Source organism: Staurois parvus, unplaced genomic scaffold, assembly GCF_062004578.1.
Source record: "Staurois parvus isolate SC_StPar_1 unplaced genomic scaffold, SC_StPar_1.0 ptg000096l, whole genome shotgun sequence".
NCBI lineage: Eukaryota > Metazoa > Chordata > Amphibia > Anura > Ranidae > Staurois > Staurois parvus.
In genome coordinates this window covers 1,982,322-2,005,031 of record NW_028317892.1, presented here as the reverse complement: position 1 = coordinate 2,005,031, position 22,710 = coordinate 1,982,322, and the positions used below count along the sequence as shown (strand labels likewise).

Here is a 22,710-nt window from a genome sequence, read left to right as displayed (position 1 = left end):
TGAATGTTATTTATAGATATGAAGACTCAAATATTATTATTATTATTATACAGTTTTTATATAGCGCCAACATTTTGCTCAACGCTTTACAACGTAAGGGCAGACAGTACAATTACAATACAATTCAATACAGTAGAAAATAGACGTTCAATTAAACATTTCCTAGATTCTAAGCTTGAAAGAGCAGGGCCCTCAATCCCCTCATGTTTTGCATTGTATTGGTAATGTTCTGTCCCCCTTTGTAATGTACAGCGCTGAGCGAACTATTGGCGCTTTATAAATACTGTATAATAATAATAATTTCTTTTTAATGTCTAAAATCCCCTTGTTGAACCAATGTTTTCTAATATCATCTAAAAAAAAAGATGTCCTTTTAGGGATGTGCATATTCATTCTTGCTTTTTGCTAAAGGCAATTGTGATTTTGAGCAGTGTGTGATGTTACATTAACGATGGTGATTTAGGGTGACCTGTAGCATTTTAATTGTACAGTCTCTTTACATTTATGTGCATTAGGGTGACTTTCAATAGATACTACTTACACAAAATGCTGTTCCGTATAGCCTGGAGAAGGGAGCATAGGAAATATTTTAAGACAATATCTGACTGTGTCTTTATGGTTCCTGAATGGAGAATGAGCAATTTAATGAGCTTACACTTTAGTCACATAGTAAGATGACAGATGGCAGTTAGAGAAAAAGTTAGTCACTTTTTTTTAAGTGATTGATCTGGACGGAACTGCAAAAAAAAAGCAAGATCAAAGCAATCATGGATAAATGTGAGATTGTCAGTCTTAGATCTGAAAGAGAACATTGAAGTATCGCTGAGTGGTGAATAAACAGGTCATAAACTGAAAATAGCAGTATGCATAAACTGCACTCATTGTAGAACCCAACATCTTAGCATGTAAATTGAGTATAGGATTATTAGACTGTGCACTCTATATCTAAGGATTATGCATTAAAAAAAAATTACACACACACACATATATATATTGTTTTTTTTTTGGGGGGGGGGGGGGTTGGTGTGTGTGTATACATACACTATATTGCCAAAAGTATCGGGACGCCTATGGACCTTGCTGTGTGCACTGGTGCGCTGTTATGTTGGAACAGGAAAGTGTCATCCCCAAACTCTTCTCACAAAGATGAGAGCATGACATTATCCAAAATGTCTTGGTATGCTGATGCCTTAAGAGTTCCCTTCACTGGAACTAAGGGGCCAAGCCCAACCCCTGAAAAACAACCACATCCCATATTCCCCCCTCCACCAAACTTTATACTTGGCACAATACAGTCCGGCAAGTACCATACTCCTGGCAACCGCCAAACCCAGACATGTCCATCAGATTGCCAGACAGAGGAGCATGATTCGTCACTCCAGAGAACACGTCTCCACTGCTCTAGAGTCCAGTGGTGGCATGCTTTACACCACTGCATCTGATGCTTTGCATTGCACTTGGTGATGTAAAGCTTGGATGCAGCTGCTCGGCCATGGAAATCCATTCCATGAAGCTCTCTATGCACTGTTGTTGTGCTAATCTGAAGGCTGGAGGAAGTTTGGAGGTCTTTAGCTATTGACTCTGCAGACAGTTGGTGACTTCTGCGCATTGGTTGCTTAAGCATGCGCTGACCCAACTATGTCATTTTACATGGCCTACCACTTAGTGTCTGAGTTGCTGTTGTTCCCAGTTGCTTCCACTTTGTTATAATACCACTAACAGTTTACTGTGGAATATTTAGTAGCAGGGAAATTTTGCAAATGGATTTATTGCACAGGTGCCAACCTACCACGGTACCACCCTTGAATTCACTGTGCTCCTGAAAGCAACCCATTCATTCTCAAATGTTTGTACAAGAAGTCTCCATGCCTAGGTGCTTGGTTTTATATGCCTGTGGCCATGGAGATGATTGGAACACCAGAATGAATACTTGAATAAGTTTGGTAATACAGTGTGTATATATATATATATATATATATATATATATATATAGTACATACACATTTTTGGGGTATATATATATATATATATATATATATATATATAGTATGGGTGTTTATATGCAGTATATATACTGTACATATAAAATATATATATATATATATATATATGTATAAATATATATATATATACACAGTGAAGAAAATTGAAGTTTGTCCGTGGGCACGATTGAATTCTCTGGTGCATGTGTCTGGTCCTTTCATATTTTTTCCATCTTAAGGGGCGTCAGGGACACTGAGGAATAGGGGGTGTTAACTTTAGGCTTGACGCACTCATGCACAAAAGATCCTAGGATGGGAAAACTCATATCCCCCTAATGTTTACTGACAGTTACTGGCTGGCAGCCCACTGCCTAACCTTCTCTGCAGAACACAGCATTAAAAGGTGTGTAATCCCCTCTCTTTTGTCAAAAAGTATATATCATGGCATTGGGAAAGGTCAGAGAGAAAGATCAGGAGGATGGCACGTCAAAGCCTGTACTCTGCCATTGGGTAGTAGTGCTGAAACCATTTTGGTAATGTTCTTCACAAAGCACACTATGGACTGCAAGCACATCAATATTTCAAATATATTAAACTCAGCAGTCATAAGAATGTCATAAAAGCAAAATAAACCTCTTTGAAAGCCAGTTTTTTCATAAAATACAATCTCTGTCAAAAGTATTGTAAAAAAAGAGAAATACAAAAATGAAGGTATCTCAGACAGTTGTTTTCCATTGACATTTTGACATTTTTTCAGACTGTGAAAACGAAAGAAATAACATTATGGAATTCTATGAAGAGTAGGTTCTTTTCTACCTTTTTATTCTAAAATCTGTACAGATGACCTCATTCACTTTACTGGGAGGAGGTGGGGGGGGAGCAAATATTTCTGTGTCCTCTGTCCAGTTGGAAATGCATTTTCAAGGTTATTGGAGGACACGGCCTATGCAGTTCATATTTACTAATCAACATGGTAAACACTTATACAGAACACCTTTTTCTTCGGTCTAAGCAAGATATGTTGTATTGAGAAACACTACAGTGTACATTATCTACTATACAGTGTCTTAAAAAATGTCAGGAAAGGTGTGTGGAGATGCAGCTGATAACGTTCACAACATGTTCATTCAATGCCTCTCTTTTTTTTCTTAGAATATAACCTTGGGTTCTATGGGTAGGAATGCAATGATGCTTCTTGTAATCTGTGGGTGGACATGCTCATCTGCTTTCCAGAAAACACAGCATAAAAACATTGTCTTGGTTTATTTCTTTCTTCATCATTTAAGTCCCAGTGTATAGTTACTTATCCAGTCTCTTATTTTCCTTTCTTGTTAATACTGAACACATCATCTAGTGAAGGAATAAAAAAATGCCTCTATTACAGATGTTTTAGACAATGTCAAATCTAAGTCTATGCTTAAATTTCCTTGTTGCCAATAGTTTTGAAAACCCTGCTGCAAGCTGGGTGAAAAGCAAAGCGTTTTGCAGTAAATGCATCAAAATAGCATTATACATCATACCAGGGGTCCGCTACCTTTGGCATACCAATATCAGATGGCATGCAGGACCCATTGGGAACCTGCAGTTTTCATTTGCTGTCAGCAGGACCCCGTTCTCCCCCTGAGAATGTCCATAGCAAAGTGCTTCTGTGCTGGAACGCTTTGTGGTCCAGCACTGCTCAATGCATTTGTGTTACTTTTGTTGGGTGGGGTGGTCTCCTCTTGGCTGAGGCAGCATCAGAGGAGATAAGGAGCATTATAGGAGCAACTACTGAGGGGTTTTTTTCTGCACTGACACCAACCCTGTGTTTTCTTTCTTGCTGCAATCCTGTTTTTTTTTTTGTGTTTGGTTTTTTCATATTTGCTGCACTGACACCAATCTGGCACTCTCAATGTCTTACTTCAAATTCTCAGCACACTAGGTCTAAAGGATTGACTACCCCTGCATTAGACACATCATCAATTGCACAACTTCAGAAACTAAGCATGCCTTTCTGTTATTTTAGTACAGTTACTTTGAGGGTCAGTGTCATAATTATGAAACCAACATATCCAATGAAAAATACATATGATGAATTAATTGCAATAAGCCTTCTAAAGACAGATAACAACATTTCTTGTTTTCAGTTCTAGCTAAATATGCCTTGATTTTCTGGAAAACAAAACAGAAATAATATTTTAGGATTTTGGCAACACATATTTATTTTGGTCTTTGGAGTTTCCCATCCAATGCTGTTGATTTATTAAGAAGTAGAGATTGTTCACTTAGCAAATTAAATGTACATGAGCTTTGCAAATCAGGTCTTACTGTGTTTACTGATACTGTGTTCACATCATTCAACCCATCCTGTGCTGGCAATTTTTTTTTTCTTATTCCTTGGACGTTGGGGTTGATTTACTAAAGGCAAATAGTCTGTGCACTGCAAGTGCAGTTGCTCTAGATCTGATGGGAAGCTCTGAAAGGGGGGAAGCCTTGCTAATTTCTATCATAGTTACATAGTTAGGCTGGCTGAAAAAAACAAAAGTCCATCTAGTTCAACCATTAAAAAAAAGTTATAATCCTATACCCACAGTTGATCCAGAGGAAGGCAAAAAAAACAGCAAAGCATTATCCAATTTGCTGCAGCAGGGAAAAAAACTCCGTCCTGATCCCCCGAGAGGCAATCGGATATTCCCTGGATCAACTTTACCTATAAATGTTAGTATCCAGTTATATTCTGTGTATCTAGGAAATAATCCAGGCCTTTTTTAAAGCAATCCACTGAGCTGGCCAGAACCAACTCTTGAGGGAGTCTATTCCACATTTTCACAGCTCTCACTGTGAAGAAACCTTTCCGTGCTTGGAGATGAAATTTCTTTTCCTCCAGACATAAAGAGTGCCCCCTTATCCTCTGTGATGACCTCAGGGTGAATAGCTGTACACTGAATTCACTATAAGAACCACTGATGTATTTATACATGTTGATCATATCCAATTATGTGCAAGCAAAAATGCTGTATTTTTTATTTTCCTTGCATGTGGTTGGGTACTGTTTGTAAATTGAAGCTCTGGCACAACTTGCACTTGCAGTACACAGTATATTTGCTTTTGGAAAATCAACACTAATGTGATACATTGTAAAATTGGACTATGGTGACATTCAATTTTATGGGCTCAAGCCCAGATAAACAAAAGTCTGGAAATCATAGCAACTGGCAAGGGCCACTAAATCTGAGGTTATTTATGGATTGCCAAGCGTAGACCTTAAGTCCCAAGTCAAACCAATGTTCCAAAGAATGCAAAATTTGCCCAGACTGATCTATGCTGAGATGCTGCAAAAAATACTGAGCCACTGAACTTGCAATCTTTGCTTATGTACAAAGACATAGGCTGGTCTGCTTTATATGCAAGGGCTGACATTTATTCACGGTCTGGCATTGTAATAGATCCAGTCCTGATCAATGGGAAAAGTACTGGAAGAGAAAATGTACTATCTACTAGCAAAAGCATTATCCTATTTTTGGATTAAGGTGCCTCTAAGAGCATTTTTATTTACATGGTTCTCCAGATAGATGAGCGCTTAAAACCTGGATGTTAGCTCCTAATGTCCACATGAAAAAGCATAAGGCCTCTTAGCTGTAAAAGGAAATTGAGAGGGGCAACATCCAGAAATGGTAAAATTAGGATAACAATAGGATATATTCCTACATAGATCCATAATTAACACAAAGTAATACACACAATATTATATACAGATACTGTGTATTAATACCTGGATTTTACAGCCTTCAGTCTTTGCACTCTGTACTGTTATGTTGTGTAGTGAGTGCCAGGGGTGGACTGACAACTCATGGGGCCCCCAAGCAATAGGGGATCATGGGGCCCCTGTGTCCTTGCCCAAACTCAAAAAAGCCTATGAAAAAGGTACCAGGGGCATCTCATGGGGCCCCCTACTGACCCCGGGCCCTCGGGCAGTGCCCGAGTTTCCAAATGGTCAGTCCGCCCCTGGTGAGTGCACACTTTATCTATGTGCTCATTTCTATAAGCTAGCAAGTTATTCAATTCTACCTATTATCTCTATGAACTTTCAATAAAATTATAATGATCCTATTAGTTGCTGGCACTATGTTTATTATTTGTGCTTATGTAGGCAAGCAAAAAATGCACATGCAAAATTTTCAGAATACATGCCATACATTTTACATTTTTTAAAGACATTGGTAGCCGGTTCACATATATCCAGAATGGATGTGATTTGAATCACATCCAGTCTGCATGACATGTGAAATAACATTGTTTCCTATGGTTCTTGTTCACATATGTCCAGGGCACTGGCAGTGCAGATTCATTGCAAAGAGGATTGAAAGAGAGTCCTGTCCAATTTCTGTGCAGTGGGTCCAGTTCAAGTGCAGATTACAGGCTCATTGACTTCTATGGGAACCGCTTTTGAATCGCACATGTCATGAGTTTGTGAACAGGCCAGTTTTCTCTCCTGATCCTGTTGTAAACCTGACCTGATCCTGATGTAAACCTGACCTGAACCACTGAACAATTACTTTGTCAATTAGCTCTGAAAACGGAGCTTCAATTCACACTGCACGTGAATCCACACTTAAGGACACAAATGAAAGTTCATAAAACTAATCAGTAGGTGGGATGATTTCCTGTACCACCATAATATATCTGGAAAAGGGGCTTAGGCCATGCAAAAGTAGGGAGGGGATTTAAGCGTAGGTTTCTACCATAGGGTAGAGTAAATATGAATTAACAACCATCTGTGTTGAAACTGCCTTTGTCATTTTAAGATCAGTTCAGAATAACCAGCAACTTCATATGAAGGTGGCAGTAATATCACTGGGACATCTCTTGAGTAAGCAAACCATGAAATACACTTTAGGCTTAATTTGTTAAATGAGTAAAGAGTGTACACCTAGTTCAATCATTAATTCGTATGCAAGCAAAAATTTTTATTTCAGTGAAAGTCAATGTACTGTAGATTTACCTTACTCTCCTTTAGTAAATCAACACTATTGTGAACAAGGCACTAACAGTACAAAAAGAATATTACAGAGGTTCTCAGTTTTTGTATTACAGAAAGTCTCTTGTTAAGGTTGCCAAGGCAGTAGAACTACTATAGCAGTTTGGGTATTTTTGCTTTTATATAAAACTTTAACTATGCCATGATTTTTTTTTGTTTACAAACAATTTTATTAGTTTTTATGAAATAGGCTGCAAAGACAACATTACAGCATCAAGTAATATATAAAACAGAAACAAGGCACATCTGTAATATACATTCCAAAAAGGTACAATCATGTAAGGCATACAAATTAAGTGTATGAGCAAGATAGATAAGAGAGTAGGCAGAACAATAATAGCTCCAACAGAAAAACACTATCAATTGAATCATAAATATTAATTATTCAGATAGTAAATGTCTATGGGTTTTCCAAACCTCCCACTTTCTGTCGAATAACTGCATCCCATCCAACTATGCCATGATTTAAACATAAAAATAATATGGAAATTAGGTGACTGTTGGAACTTTATATTTCCATATCATTCTGAGTCTCCGTACATACAATGAGATAATTGGATGAATGATCATCCGGTTTTTTGTTTTTTTTTGCATGCTGGGCTCAAATCAATAATGAAAAGGTTACTAAAGTTACAAAATTCTCATAGGACAGAATAAAATTCGGAAGTGATGTTATGTATTGTAACATATTTGTTTTGTATTTGGATAAAAACTGTACTGATTAAATGAAAATTGAATGATCTGGTATTGTACAAGAAATATTTTCGTGCTTGTCCCTTCGAATAATTTTGGACAAAAGATGTGTGCTAAGCTAACAATGAAATTATTGTACGATTGCTTTGAAAGCGCTATTTTTTTGTACGATTTTCTGATCGTGTATACTAGGCTTAATCCATTTCTGAATGGGGAACTATCAACCATTAAATACTAGTCTATAGGAAGTCAAGAGACCTTGGACTGCAGTCTGCTTATTAGCTGAACCAGCTAGAAACATTATGCAGTTAGCTATGGGGAATATGATTTAAGCTCAAAGTGGATCATATTGAATTTAAAAAGGGCAGTTTCTTGCCATCATTGCACTACTAACATGAATAGTTAAAAAAATATTTGTATTACTTATATTATGAAAATAATTGTTTTCACTCTCATACCATAAAGTCCATCCTTTATATAAAAAAAGAAGATAACTAAAGGTCATATGATGCATTTCTAGCTGAACTATCCATTCCTCTCCAAAAAATAGAATTAGAAAACACAGGGAAGCAGCAGGGAATCGCTAAGATACCAGGAGCACTGCGGGATCCTGAATACAACCGGCACTGAGTAATGAGGTATATTTTTAAGGATCTCTCAAAGGGGGTTTGCAGAATGAATGGGAAGAGGTAGGGAGGGGAGACGGTTAACTCTGCTCTCCTTAGCTTCAATGGGACGCTCTGAACAGCTGTGAAAAGGGTCTCAGAGTTTTTCTCACGCCCAAACGACATCTCACCCCGCTGAGGTCAGCCCGGCTCACATCACTAATATATACACAGTCTGTGTCCCTTATCAATGCCAATATGCAGCTTCATTTTCTTTTTCAGCATATATATGTTGACATTAATTGTGACCCAACCTCAGGTCTTTTACCTTGTGCTAAAGGCATTCCTAATGTGTTTTGAGCCTACTTTAAAGCGATCAACTGACCATTTTCGCTTCTTTTATTTTTTTTACAAATAAAATCAAGCTGGCATCCAGTTTGGCTCGTCACTGCCAAAGCTAGTAAGCACTTCAAGAGCAAATGACATTTTTTTTTAATTATTATTTTATGTTGCTGGATATTATCCAGTGCTGTCCTTTTCTCATTCGTAGCCAAGTCTTTTTCACTGACAGGTTGTAAGTAAATTTGATTACCTTATAATGAGTGTGCAATAAAAGCAGAGTTGTTTTGCAGTGTGTTAAACAAGATGACATTGTTAATTAACTGCAGACAATTCCCAGTGTAATCCTTGTTTCTCTAGCAGCTTTTCTTTATTGTAGTTTTCTAAATCACCCCACTAATTATGATGATGTTGGTCTATTTACATTGAAAAGGCCTTTTCTTTGCAACCTGCTGAGTTCCCTCCTCTGGCTGTTGCTAGAAGAAGTACTTTGTTGTTCCAGGATAGAAAGGTGTGAAACCCTCTGGTGAGGCTTGTGCAGCAATGTTTTTCAGTAAGTCTTTTGCATCCACTTTGAAGAAGGAACATTGGGAGTTGTGTGTAGCTCTGAGATTGCTGCATTCTGTATTTATATGTTCTCCTGGTTAGCAACAGTGTTTGTGAAAGAGATTGCTACAGATAAAGTAGGCTACACAGTGGCTAAATGGTTAGCACTTCCACCTGGCAGTATAAGCGTCCTTGGTTCTAATCCCAACCACAGTACTACCTGCCTGGAGTTTGCATGTTCTCCCTATGCCTTCCTGGGTTTCCTTCAGGTACTCCTCCCACACTCCAAAGACAAGCTGGTAGGTTAATTAGATCCTATCTAAATTGTCCTTAGTATGTGTATGTATGAATGTGAGTTAGGGACCTTAGATTGTACACCCCCTGAGGGCTAGGGACTGATGTGAATGTACAATGTATATATAAAGTGCTGCATAAATTGACAGCACTATATAAGTACCTGTAATACATAGGCTACATTTTGGTAGACTTAAGAAGGCCATATACGCATAGACTTCTTTCCTTCTTCCATTCCAAACAGTGTGGCTGGATGAATCTTCCCAGCAGGCTATTGTTTTCTGACAGCCAGCACCTGCAGCTGTCAGAATATCGAAAAAGTGGCTACATTTAATTGGACGCAGTCATCGCCCAGCTAATAATTTTTCACTCAGCCCCCCCACTCAGCAAGAGTCCTTTGAGCAATCGACAGACAACACACATTGCGTTTATTTACTAAAGCTGGAAAGTGCACAATCAGGCTCACTTCTACATAGAAACCAATCAGCTTCTAACCTCAGTTTGTTCAGTTAAGCTTTGGCAATAAAATCTGGAAGCTGATTGGTTTCTATGCAGAAGTGAGCCTGATTTTGCACTCTCCAGTTTTGGTAAATAAAATCCTTTTGAAACATACCCTGTATCCCATTTGTATGGTGCCTTAAAGCAGTGAAAGGATAGGAAACAATCACTTTCTACCATAAGAGAGACTATAGGGAGTATCTTATACAATATGCCATCATAAACAAGGCTGCATGTAAAAATTTTGCATATTCCATCGGCTTGAGTGTTCATGGCTTCATTAACATAATCCAATCTTATTTGATAGCTCAAATACAACCTGTGAAAAAGCATTAAAACATGTAACCCCAACGAAAGGAGAAAATTGTCATAGCAAAGGTTACCTTATTACTAAGCTTCTAGCCTCATCTATAGTTCTGGTTAAAGCTTAGGTATAGCTAAAAAAAAATTTTCAGGTTTAAACAGAGTATTTTATTTTTTTTGCAATCTGTATTCCATTAAGAAAATTATTGTTGTTATTATACAGGATTTATATCGCGCCAACAGTTTGCTCAGCGCTTTACAATATAACGGGAGACAATACAGCAATAATACAGTTCAATACAAGAGGGTTAGGAGGGCCCTGATCCTGGGAGCTTACAATCTAAGATTATTATTATACAGGATTTATATAGCGCCAACAGTTTGCTCAGCGCTTTACAATATAACGGGAGACAATACAGCAATAATACAGTTCAATACAAGAGGGTTAAGAGGGCCCTGCTCCTTGGAGCTTACAATCTAAGATTTATGTCATGTTTCAGAAACACAATAGAACCTGATAAGAAATATCTGCAAAGAGGAAAATTCCCCTTTTAACCTAGCTGTACACTGAGCAAATTTCTAATGAACTGGAAAATATTTGATCAGTGGGTGGGCCTGTAGGCACCATTCCACCCAACATCCTTCGTCTGAAAATTAACCTTGACAAGAGTTTGAATCCTTCCCTACTCTATCCAAGATTTTTAAAAATATTTTTGCTATACATACACTTTAATACTTTTAAAACTATCTGTAATGGGAACAGACCTGAACATAAATTACTGAATTAAGATATTTCAAGAATTAGATAGCAAGTAGTAAAGTCTATGGGTATTTTAAATATGACAAATTATTTCTTAGTGTGTGGTATGATGTTTTCATTTAGCTAGGATAGGCTTGGGGTCTTAAAATCTGCTAGTCAGAGATGTACAAAGGTACTTTCAAAAGCATCACATACTGTTTTATAGACTGATAAACCTTGAAAGAAATGTATATAGCTATATTCACACACCCTCCTCAGACACAAATACACAAACACAGGCACATATACAGTATATTATACTCCCATACAAACACACGCAAATAGGGACAATCATGTTGGATTATTTAGCAAATTATGTGCAAATAGAAAAATTTGATATGCAAAAAAACAGTAGGCCATCTTATCCAATCAGATTTGAGAATAACATTGTCAGAAGATGTCAAACTCTGTTTCTAATTGGTTACTGTGGATTAATGTGCTTTGCTAATCGCCATAGTTCTTCACATTAATCATTAGCTCTAATCTTAATACTAGCCTTAAATCAACTGCTTTCTTGCTATTTATAGGCCATTAGAGTTAGAGAAATGTTTCCATTGATTATAACCACAGAAATTTTTTTTTTTTGGGGGGGGGTTTGGTGGGGAAAAGAGGGGGGGGGGGTGTAGGGAGTTGCTGGTGATCGTTGCAACTAACTGTTTGCAAGTCCAATGTTGAAAGATGAAACAGGCAGGGCTTGCCTACACCATCATCCCCCATCTCTATCCCTCTGACAGTTACACAAACATGAGTCTCATTCACTGTTTAGAGAGGACGACACACAATGCATGTCTATTATATAATGAAGGGAAGAAAAAAAGATTGGGATGGAGCCATTTTGTCCACCCAGCACACACAGGACTCTCTTATTGTGTCTGCTCAATCCAACTATGAATGTCATTATTGTGTCTGAGATCCTATTCATACCTCTCCCCACTTACCCCCATCCTCCATTCTCTTCCCAATGTTGGCTCTGCAGACCCCCCTTTCCTTGCTCTCTAGGCTCCTCGCAGCTCTGCCAGAGTGCATGGATAAATTAATATGAATTTGAAAAGAGCCTTGTTTCCCTATGACATGTCCTCAACACTTTCTCACGATGAGCAAGGATGAAGGAGTGGGGGTAGAGGTGAGGTGGGGGCACAGGGCTCTTCCTGCAATGTCTGTCAAAGATAAATCTTTGTGCAGAGCTGGTTGTTGTAGTTATCATTCTTATGCACAATTGCATCCTTTCCCTAATCTGAGGACAATAAACTGAGTTCAGATTAGGAATGGAGAATAACACATATATATAAATGTAACACTCAGATGGGAAAACATATAAATGCACGTAAATAGAGATAAATAAGTATACTAAATCAGCGACTGGATAGGTATTTGGCCTTTCTAGGTTCAGCAATATGTAAAGATCAGCCAGTAGAGGACACCAACATTAACAACAGAATTATTTGATGTGCCAAAGTATGGTCATCTTTGAAACAGCAAATTTAAAAAATATATGAAACAAACAAAATTAAGAAAATGTGTATGATGAAGAGAAAACAGAAAAATGGCATCCCAGAGGGAGAAGAACTATGGACAATACCTTATACGAACTTGGTTCTAATTTTGAATAGGTCACTCAACCCAAACGTGATGTTTTATTTATAGAAGGAGCCTGGTTGACTGAGTTAGCCTGATATAGATAGATTTGTGTGACTCTAATGTATAAACATCAAAAAATTGTACTCTTGATGGGATTTTGAAGGCAACCTACTAACACGTTTTCCTAAAATATCAACATTTTTATACAGATTAAAAAGTATACCCATTGTATAAAAAACACAATTTCCATAATGGATTCCAAACAAACAAAAAAGGATTTTAAGTTTCACGTCTTGAAACTTGTAACATAGTACAGCACAGGTCCAGTGGTATCCCCCATAGCTGACTTTCAAGCCACAACCATATTTATTGGATTGTTGGTTTATTCAGCCAGGGATCCAACAAGTTTTGAACATGTTAAACAAATTATCTTCTTCAGGGATAGGATACCACTCTGGAACATAAACAGAGATTTACAATCAAACTTACAAAGTTATTATTTATTTACAGAATCAATAAATTACATATTAAGTAAGAACTTACATAACCACAATTTATCATGGATGCTCCAAAAAATGTCTCATCATGCAGAGGAAATGTGATTTCCTATGAGTAGGGCTGTCGTCATGGTGTGCACAGACTGCTAGGCTGAATGCCATACCACTGCCATAATGGAAAATAAAGATGTTAAATGTATGTTCTCTCCTTGCAGGAGAGCTCCAAAACATATTATGGGGACCAAATGCTCTGCATTCCCTGGTACCCGTCATTCTACGCATGTGCAAAACATAATGTGCAGTGACGTCACATCCGGTCCCGGACTGGTGTCATTTACAGAGACCAGATGGATGCCATCTTGGAGACTTCTGGTGACACAGAAACAAGCCACGCCATTCACCATGCCCAGGCATGGAGACAGGGAAAGCGTCGTAGGAAAATGTGTTCGCACATGTGTACCGAGTCCAAAACACCCTGGATGCCACTGGACCTATGCTGTAATAAGTATCAATAAGTGATACTTAAAATCCTTTATTGTTTGTTTGAAATCCAGTATGGAAATTATCTTTTTGATACATTTGGTATACTTTTTAATCTGTATAAATACTGTAAATATTGATATTTTAAGTAAATGTGTAAGTAGGTTGCCTTCAAAATCCCATCAAGAGTGCAATTTTTAGATGTTTAGACTGAATTAGCCTTTGGCTTCTTATATGCTTTGGATATGCCAACAGTAATATCTCGCTATGATTTCTGACTATTCTCCTATTGAGAACCAGGAACCCTAGCACAGAGATATCATCTCCAAGTAATACTAAGAGTTAGCCATGAAATTCCTCCAAGGACATTTGACTGTGAAATCAATTTTTACAAAATCACCTTGTTTATCCTAAATTATGACCTTCTTATGACCACTTACTGGTTGATATGCCACACTGACATGAAAGACATTTTCTACTTTTAACAAGAAAGTATAAACCACTAAAAGAAAATAATGATAATAATATTAATCATTATCATTGTTAAGATTATCCTTTATTCTCAGATCACAATATTACACAGTGCTGCACTTTAAAGGGTCAGTCTTCCAAAAACAGATATTTTTGCTGTAGATGCTAGAGAGGTGAACCGTCTGACAGTTTCTAATTTTACTCATTGAGGTACTTTGACAAAATGTGTTTGAAAAAAAACACAATTAAAAAAAAAAAAGAACTACAGTTTACACCAATCGCTTACCATTATGACTACCCACTATAACCCGTCAGTGCATGAGCTTTACGAGACCTTTGAAGGCATGCTGTGGTATCTGGCACCAAGCCATCAGTAGCAGATCCTTTAAGTCCCATAGGTTCCGACATGGTTCTTCCATGGATCAGACTTGTTTTTCCAGCACATCCCACAGATGCTAGATTGGAATGAGATCTGGAGAATTTGGAGGCCAGATCAACACCTCAAACTCATCAGGCCACCTTCTTTTATTGCTCTGTGGTCCAGTTTTGATACTCACCTGCCCATTTTAGGTCCTTTTGCCTATGGACACAGGTCAGCATAGGCACCCTGACAGGTTTGTGGCTATTCAGCCCCATACACAAGAAACAGCAAAAGACGCACTATGTGTTGTGACAACTTTCTATTGAAACCAGCATGAACTTTTTCACTAATTTGAGCTACAGTCGCTGTTCTATTGGATAAGAATACATGGGCCAGGCTTTGCTCCTTATGTGCATCAATGAGCCTGGACTGCCCATGACCTGGCCATCGGTTTGCCAGTTTTCCTTTTTTGGGCCACTTTTGGTAAGTCCTGACCACTGTGGACCGGAACATCCCACAAAAACTACAGTTTTGGTGGTGCTTTGACCAGGTACACCAATTTGGCCATTCTCAGAATCACTCAAGTCCTTATGCTAACCCTTTTTTCTGCTTTCAACACATCAGCTTCAAGTACAACATATTCACTCGCTGCCTAAAATTTCCCATCCACATGCAGATGTCATTGTAACAAAATAAGTAATGTTATTCACTTTACCTGTTTGTGGTCATAATGTTATGGCTGATCGGTGTATATTTATTTGATGGGGTGAGAGTGTATGTTTGGTAGTTTGGTCTATAATTAGTGTTGTTTGCATTTGTGATTTTTTTTCCCCCTTTTTTGTATAACTGATCATTGCTTGTGAACTATGGCATACATTTTTACATTGATTTATGGCACAAAAACAGGTTCAAGATCAGGGGCGGACTGACAACTCATGGGGCCCCCGGGCAATAAGGGATCATGGGGCCCCTGTGTCCTTGCCCAAACTCAAAAAAGCCTATGAAAAAGGTACCAGGGGCATCTCATGGGGCCCCCTACTGACCCCGGGCCCTCGGACAATGCCCGAGTTTCCAAATGGTCAGTCCGCCCCTGTTCAAGATAGTTGTAAGCAGCTTTTGTAACCTTCAAGACTCTTAGGCCGGTTTCACACTGTTGAGTTGCAGATTGGTCGCAGTGTAGATATACGTTTTTTGTGTGGTTAACTCACAATTTCCCATAGGCTTTCATTTAGATCACGCATTTTTTGGCGTGTTTTCTGAAAGCACACCAACGATGCAGAATATTTGACTTTTAGAAAACACACTAAAAATGTGCAATCTACTAGCAAGTCTATAGGAAAATGCAGGTCAACTGCGGGTACACCTGCGCTGTGGCCAAACTGTAGCACGGCAGTCTGAAACCAGCTCTAAAGGCCATTGAACTCTTATTCACCACCTTAATTTAATCTTCTCTGTTGGCTCCAATATACTGTATATTACCAAGTGGGCAATATTTCTCACTTTTTGCTGAAATTTCAGGGAAATTAAAACTTTGTTCATTCATAGTCCTAATATTTTTCTTTATGTTTACCTGCAGATGAACTCCGGCCTCGAGGCAACAGAAATGGGCCACTTTGCTGTACTGCTAGAAAGAATTAAAGATACCATAGAAGTAACTGCCAAGAATTCAACCAATATGGCTCCTACAATCTATATAGCTTCAAATATAAGTCATAATATAGAAATAAATATGATTTGTGCTAAGGATTATTCAGCAAGACTTGAAAGCTGATGTCATGACCATGAACTGACACACCAAAGATTCAGGTAAAGAACATACACCACCCATGAACAGAAGCAATTCAAGATAAACAATGAGGCTGAAGTGCTTTAAAACACCATTCATGGACACACAAGCCCAATGGAGTAGAAAACACTGAATGGCTGGATTGCTTTTGAAGTTTTCATCATTTTCCAGTTTTATTACAGGTAAGCCAACTGTATATATATATATATATATATATATATATATATATATATATATACACACACTTTACAGTTTTTTTACAGATATTCAACATGTCATATTAAGGTTCCTGCCACCTTTTGTGGTATGTTATGCTGTATGTTGATGTGAGGTGCATTAGGTAGCCCATTCATTTTCATTGAACTGACAATTCACCTCAGCACACTGAAAACTGGACTTGACCCTTTTCTTCCTGCAACAGCGTATGTAAACGTACACTAACGTGGTAAAGTCATTGAGCTGCAACCCAGCAGACACACATTAGCTGCAAAAAAATGTGTGCGTGCTGCGATACTGTGCATTGCAGCGTAAGACCCACCTTAAGGAAATGTACTGAAAGAAACACTGTGGGCACAAAGGCAACAATAATGACCTCAAAGTTGGTTTAACTCTTCCCTATTCCATCCAATATTAAATAGAACATTTATTTATCTAGAGATACACATTAAGCTGCCAGCAGCACTGTTTTTTGTGGTTACTGGGCTTAACTACTGTATAGAAATATTTAAAGACGTGAAGAAAGCATATCCCTCTATAGTGTATACAGTACTTGTCTCAATCCAGAGCACTAAGTGTCATTTTGGTCTGGTGCTTCGTTCCTCTGCTATCAGCATGAATCACTTCTGACAAGTTTTCCTGACACCAAGAGAAAAGTGGTGACAGGGGAGGGAGCTCCATCAGATTGACAGCCTCAGCTCTGTTCCTGTGAGCTGTGTGGAAGGGGGTGTGTCCCTTCCTTCCAATCAGCTCTCAGAGCTCCCTTCACTGAGCTCTGCAGAGTGTAATTTCAGTTCTACGTCCCCTTTTTTCTGAACTCTCAGACAAGCTTTAAAATCCAGCACTGTAGAGAATACTGCAGATCAGGGGCGTACTGACAACTCATGGGGCCCTCGGGCAATAGGGGATCATGGGGCCCCTGTGTCCTCGCCACACCCAAAAAAGCCTATGAAAAAGCCAATGAACGGTATCAGGGGCATCTCATGGGGCCCCCTACTGACCCCGGGCCCTTGGGCAGTGCCCGAGTGCTTGAATGGTCAGTGCACCCCTGCTGCAGATATATAGGTACAACTTATGTAGGAGGATTTGTTTAATGTCTGTGTATCAACTGAGGACAGTCACTTCACTGGGTATATGTGAGGGTTTACAACCACTTTAAAGGCAACAACAATAGCAGCTGGTTCAGATGCTGGTGCAATGGCTTCAGTACGTGTAGAATCCTAGATCCTGGTTGCAAAGTTATATATTTTAGTTCTTGGGTTTAGATACAATTTAATTCTGCTTTCCAATCTGCTCTTTACTGTAAGTCAGTGACTCAAGGAGTTGAAGCCAGAGACAACCAGGCTCCTCGAATTTTCAGAAGGAGATCTGCAATGGCAAGTTAAACATTTCTCAGTACAAGTGATGGTTTCCTTATAGTAGAAGAAAAAGCAAAATGTAAACCATGTCTCATGGCACTTCAAAGTCTGCTCATTGTTATTCTTGCAAATCATTTTTATTTTTTAAACCCCTTCCCACGGACCACCTAACAGGCCCCTTAAGAGTTCTAAATGTCGAAAGGCAGAGGCGGGCATACTGGTGATTGGCTCTCACAGCGGTCACATGATCAGAAAATTCCCGATCGAAAATAGACATCAGTAGCTTTCCTGTTCCGGGAGCACACATGGCACAGAATTCATAACATTTGGGCCTCATATATGTGGCTTCTTGCCCTCCAGAAGATTAACCCTCCTTCCTGACCAAACTATTTTTTGTGATATGGTGCTGCATTACTTTAACTGACAATTGTGCAGTCATGCAACGCTGTACATAAATGAAATAAATAGAGCTTTCTTTTGGATGTGTTTGATCACCTCTGGATAGTTTATTTTTTGCGCTATAAACAAAAAAAGACCGACAATTTTGAAAAAAAAAATATTTTTGACTTTTTGCTATAAAACATATTCAATATAAAAAAAAAAAAATTTCTTCATAACTTTAGGCCAAAATGTATTCTACAACATGTCTTTGGTAAAAAAAATCCCAATAAGTGTATATTAATTGGTTTACATGAAACGTATAGAGTCTACAAATGGAGGTATATATATACTGGGTTTTTATTTCTTAATTTTTTTATACTAGTAATGGTGGCAATCAGCGACTTATAGCAGGACTGCGGTGGGTGTTCTGAAACTATCTGATACTGGGTGGGCACTGACTAACTGCCACTAACACCAGTACAGTGATTGGTGCTAATAAATAGCACTGATACTGTACTAATGACACTGGGCAGGAAGGGATTGACATCTGGGGATCAAAGGGTTAAAAAAAATGGCAATCAAGGGGTTAATATGTATTTGACTATCTTGTGGGTGCAAATGTGCTGCTTTTACTCACATGTGGTGTATCTTTCTTCTCTCCCTGGAACGAAAAGGTTCCAGGGAGAGAAGATCCAGTTAGATTCTGTGCCTGTATTTACAAATACAGGCACAGCTCTGCTTCTCCATTCGTTGCAGGTGGCCAGCAGAGTTCCAGCCAAAAATCATTGGCCAGGACCTGCTGACAAGCATGTCCTGCAGCATTTTCCAAACCCGGCAAAAAACACAGTGACATACCGGTACGCTGTTGGTCCTGTAGCTGCAGCCTGTCCGCAGTACATTGCAGGCAGGGGGTCTTTAACCACTTGCCCTCCTGAGGATTTACCCCCCCCCCCCTCCTGACTAGGCCATTTTTTGTGTTACGGCACTGCATTACTTTAACTGACAACTGCGCGGGCATGCAACGCTGCACCCAAATGAAATTTACATCCTTTTTTTCCCCACAAATTGAGCTTTCTTTTGGTGGTATTTGATTGCCTGTGCACTTTTTATTTTTTGCGCTATAAAATAGAAAGTCCGACAATTTTGAGAAAAAAATGTATTTTTTAGTTTTTGCTATTAAACATATCCAGTAAAAAAATTTAAAAAATCCAATTTTGTCATAAATTTACACCAAAATATATTCTGCTACATGTCTTTGCTAAAAAAAACTCAATATGTGTAAATTAATTGGTTTACGTGAAAGCTATAGCGTTTACAAATGGTGGTATAGCTACTGGAAATTTTTTTTTTTTTTCACTAGTGATCTAGTAAACTAGCGATCAGCGTCTTATAGCAGAACTGCGGGATGGCGGTGGGCATTGTGACACTGGGGGGAACTGACTTGGTGTCACTGACATCCCTAGTGACACCAATACAGTGATCAGTGCTAAAAAAAAGCACTGACACTGTACTAATGGCACTGGGCAGGAAGGGGTTAACATGAGGGGCGATCAAAGGGTTAATTGTATGCAGGGAGTTTTACATAGGGGGCGGTGTGTGGGCTTTACTGTAATCACACTGCTCTGGATGGCTGTGCTGGGCACAGCCTTCCAAAGCAGTGTGCCTGAACTGACAGGGAGGAGGACTGTTAGTAAACAAAGTAGTCCTCCTCCCTGTTGGAGATGCTCGGTAATCACCGGGCGCCAGCGGGGAATCACCGGCCGCGACCCAGTGATTAACAGCTGCGGCCACAAATAGTGGTGCGGGTAGGGCGCATGCCCCCTACCCGGAAACACAAAATCACGTATATATACGTGATTTTGTGAACCCCTGCCACCCTGTAGCAATATATCTGCTATAGGGCGGTTGGGAAGCGGTTAAGTGGTTAAAGGCTGCATATATGCGTATGGCCAGTGGAAACAGGTTAATAATGTAAGTGTGATCACCTACCCACAAACCCTCCACACTAGACCTTTCCTTTGTGGGTAATGGTTGGTGACTTTCCAAGTGATTTAAGCAAATGCAAAAATGGAGACATTCCCTTCTGATTGGCAGCTCAGCACAGTCTCTTAGCAACAGGATGCCTGACCAGTCCTTTTCATGGTTGCTGTTACTGCAATGCAGAAGTGTAAATGAGTCCCCATGACCCATTTTTACAACACATCACACCACAACACATATGTGTTGTGATGCATTGCAGTGTGGATAAATTGTCCATTATTGTATTCAAATTGAATGGCACCTCAATGCATTGCGGTACATGTGTTGCTGTGCAGTAAAGCACGATTTTTACTACACCTTAATGCAATGGTCTACTTAGGGCAAAATGACAGTGTCTGTGAAACCACCAATACCCATCACTTAGCATTCCCTTCCCTGCCACTAACTATAGGGAAGCATATAACCTCCTCCCTCCTATGTCACAGTGCTCTGGGGACCAATGACAAATGGGTTACTTCACTGCTCCCTCTGCATACCCGGAAAGGTGATTATCAGTTGGGGTGGATAGGGGGCTATTCACAGATAATGTTACTTAGCCTTGAATGGGCAAAGAACCAGTGGAGGTTATTTACTAAAGCTGGACAGTGCAAATTCTGGTGCAACTCTGCATAGAAACCAATCAGCTTACAGATTTTATTGCCAAAGCTTAATTGAACAAGCTGAAGTTTGAAGATGATTGGGTTTTTTGCCTTCCTCTGGATCAACTGTGGGTATAGGATTATAACTTTTTTTTTCTATGGTTGAACTGGATGGACATTTGTCTTTTTTCAGCCAGACTAACTATGTAACCATACACAGCTGCAGCAGATTCTGAATGTTCCAGTTTTAGTAAATCTACCCCAGGGCCGCCTATTCTTTTTTAATGGGATGCCAGCACACAACAATGCTTGCAAAATCAGATATGAAGCTTTTTTTACCAATGCGGCACTCCACTACACACAGTTCCCATTTGTGCACTGTTTTGCACTGATATGCACTAACAAGATTCACTGGGGTGCCATTCAAAACTGACAAAGCGGACTGACCATTTGGAAACTCGGCACCGCCCGAGGGCCCGGGGTCAGTAGGGGGCCCCATGAGATGCCCCTGGTACCTTTTTCATAGGCTTTTTTGAGTTTGTGCAAGGACACAGGGGCCCTATGATGCCCTATGAGTTGTCAGTCTGCCCCTGGTAGGCACACTACCCTGCTCGCCATGTGACACTGTTCAGGCCTAAAAGTTGATGCTCCAGCTTCTTGGTGTACCTCATAAAGGAAATAACTGACTGTTTCTGAAGAGCTAGACTGAGATGACAAGAATACATGGACAAGTCTAGACCAGGCACCACATTGTACCTGTTACAACATTTCTGGGTTATTTTTATTACGTGCTTAGTAAAGAGTTGCTTTAAAGAGAACCTGTGGCAAGGCTATGGACATTAAAGCACATGGCAGGGCAGAACAAAATTTATATGAAGTGCATATCTGCTATACATGCACATTTGCCCAAGTTTTATCTCTTGAAAGACCCTTCAAGTACAAAAAATACCCACTTAGCTGCCGGAAAAGCACTCAGCAAGGTATGATGTCAGCCCTGCCCAGTTGTCTTTTGCTAAACTGCTAAACTTTTGCTAAGCATACTTGTTTCCTCGACTCAGAAACAGAGAGAGGGAATGCTCTGTAGTCCAGGTTAAGAATTGAGAGAGATGATTAGGCTCCTTGAAATAACACAGGCAGAGTGAAAAGAACACAGAACAGCCTTGAATTTCTGACATGACAAACAGGTATTTGACTTTTGTTAGAGTTTACATATACTTTAAAGTATTTACTGTCAGTACATGTGCAAGCCTACACTGAGCTTCTAGCTGTAGGAACTATGGTGCAATTACCCTCAAAATTCACAGCAGAGGCACTGCAATTTCAACTAAACATCCAGCAGCAGGAAGTTGGCCTCCAACCTTCTAATGTAAATGTACCTCTGTAACTCTTTAGAAATGGACTGCAACCCAGTTTCTATAAGGCTTATTTTCTAAAAGGAATGTGAACATTTTATTCACTTGAAACATCCAACCAGCAGATAAAATGAAACAGAAGTTTGCTTTCCTCATGCTCAAATAATTAAAGTTAATTGTTATCAAGTAAAGAATATGTAGCGCTACCCTGTAGAAGCCACTGGTATTTTGCTCAGGTCTTTGCTCAAATCTTCACCCACAGCCAGGCACACAATATTTCCAATAGCCAGGTGCACACAAACTTCCTCTCGTCTCCAATGACCTGTCTGGGGGATGTTTGTTTTGTTGTTTTATTGAAGAACTTGCATAGGTATGGGGAATTTAGTAGGATACTCCAAGAGAAGAACTATTTACAATGAGGACACTATCTGACTTCTAGCTGAATTTCAGGTGAAGTCCTTGCTGGAGCAGATAGACTTCTTCTTTTCTTGTAACAGTAACTTCAGGTTAGAGCAAAGTCCCTTGTAGCAAAGAAC

At 39.2% G+C, this 22,710-nt stretch overlaps 1 long non-coding RNA gene across 2 annotated transcripts in view; it reads left to right on the top strand.

The window, feature by feature from the left end:
* The window catches only part of LOC149467940 (uncharacterized), a 107,777-nt gene that overhangs the window by 54,180 nt on the left and 30,887 nt on the right, over positions 1 to 22,710 (top strand). For both annotated transcript variants that reach the window (XR_016311805.1, XR_016311804.1), the window contains one exon: positions 16,040 to 16,431. This is a non-coding gene — a long non-coding RNA (uncharacterized LOC149467940). The remainder of the gene's footprint in view (positions 1 to 16,039; positions 16,432 to 22,710) is intronic.